The following is a 2017-nucleotide window of genomic DNA, read 5'->3' as shown; positions in this document are numbered from 1 at the left end:
AGGATGTCCCTTAGTGACCAGCTAGCTCCCTCTGCTTACTTAGTTTCTGGGCCCTTTCAGCGAGGCAGTACAACAAAGCTGATATGACCTTGATTCTTCCTAATGGATTCTTAACCTACTCTTATAAGGTTACCTGAATCATTTACTTAGATTTTCTTAGATCAAACTTGGAAAAGAAATAAATTAGCTCAACTCATTTTTTAATGCCACCACCAGTCTATGTATTTCTGAGTCAGATTCAGATACCTATGGTCCAAGCAGTTATGGCAAAGGGACCAAGGTAATATGAAACAAAATACAATTATCTAGGTAGCTAGAAAAATGTAGCATTGGCATAACAGATATTCAGATGATTGGCTTATTCAGTGCAACATGGTGACTTAGGCAACAGGAGCTATGAATTCCTAAACTGAAATGCTAGAAATTCTAATTGAAAATAAGAAATCAACTACTAACATTCCACTACCCAAACTGTGACAGTAGTGAATTATCACAGGAAGTAAGTTAAAGAAGAGCTCCTGGTAGAAATTCATTAACTTCCCATAGTTTGAGAGGATGAGAGCAGACAGGCGGAAAAGGCAAGAACCACTCTATTTCTGCTATTATAGATCATTTAAGATCTATTGTGCCAACCGAATAATTTAAGACATACAGGTTTACTAGATATGGTGTGTCCCTCCCCTGATGCAGTGGTTAGTAGCATCAAGAAGAATGCTGGTGACAGTCACCCCATGTCCGTGGACATGAATCTAGGCTGAAGAGAAACCTATATAAGAACTTTACCTAAATACTTTGACATCAGTCCATATTAGAAAAGAAAATACCAAAAAAAAAAAAACCAAAGGGCCCCTTGATAGGAATATCGTTGATCTATTTTCTCTCTACTTATTTCTGGCTTTAGAGTTTCATTTTCTAATCCAGTACCCACTACCATATGTGGCTATTTAAATTTAAATGTAATTAAATTAGACCAAATTAAAAATTCAGAGGTTTATACCCTAAGCAATATCCGCAATTGAGGATTCCTCCCCAGGAGTCAGCTGCCTATCAGCATGGGGTCAAGAGTGTGAACAACAAAATCCAACCCACAAAGGTGGTTGTGTTCATCAAGCCCACCTGCCTCTACTGCAGAAGGATCCAAGAGCCCCTCAACCATTGCCCTCCACACAAGGGTTTTGGGATTTGTTGATATCATAGCCACCAGTGACACAAACAAGTTTCAAGATAATTTGCAACAGTTCACAGGAGCCAGAAACAGTACCTTGGGTTTTTATGGGTAAAGACTATAGGTGGATGCACAAATCTGATAGAAATGCGTAAGAGTGGGGAACTGTTAAAGTGGCTGAAGCAAATTGGAACTCTACAATAATTACAGAGCAATCTCCAGGCTGATAACCCCTTTAAAAGCTGGATGGCATTGCAAATGACCATACTTCCTGGCAGATGTACTAGAGGCTAACAGCCACAGCAACTATTTACTTAAAATTCTGAAATATGTTAACAAAAACAAAACAAAACAAAACAAAAAACCCTTAAGAGATGGAGTGCATTTTTGGCAAAAAAGCTTTTCCTTCTTTGGACTCAATATTAAAAGTGGACCAACTTGCCCCAAATCACAGGTTTGAGAAAGTTGATGGACATCTTGAGTTTCCTCTCTCAATTAGCCCTTTGGGTTCCAGGAAACCAGGACAAGTTATGGCTTAGGATTCATTCAGTGACTCAAAAGATGTTCTTCTCCTTGACACATGCTTCTTTCTAACTGTTCTCTGTATGCTAGGACTCCTCTACCTTTAAGCCAATGTTTCTCAACCAAGTTTATCCCAGGCCCTCTAGGATCAATCTATAACTGGTTTTCTGCTACTGCCTGAAAATTTATTGAGTTTGACTTTATAGAATTTGCATTAGAAAAGCAACAGGTATTTTGAATGTGCTTTTTTAAGCTATATGTGTCTCCCCAGTCACCATTCCCATCCCACCCTATCCCATCTTGAGAATTCCTGCTCTGAACCAGTTTTCT

The 2017-nt window shown here is 38.8% G+C and overlaps 1 pseudogene; it reads left to right on the top strand.

The window, feature by feature from the left end:
- Positions 1-263: 263 nt before the first annotated feature.
- On the top strand, positions 264-1369 carry LOC121476889 (annotated as a pseudogene).
- The last annotated feature ends 648 nt before the right edge of the window (positions 1370-2017 follow it).

The sequence above is a fragment of the Vulpes lagopus genome, chromosome 16 (genome assembly GCF_018345385.1).
Source record: "Vulpes lagopus strain Blue_001 chromosome 16, ASM1834538v1, whole genome shotgun sequence".
In the NCBI taxonomy this organism is placed as follows: Eukaryota; Metazoa; Chordata; class Mammalia; order Carnivora; family Canidae; genus Vulpes; species Vulpes lagopus.
The sequence above is the reverse complement of the archived record's forward strand: the minus strand, read 5'-3'. Positions and strand labels throughout refer to the sequence as shown.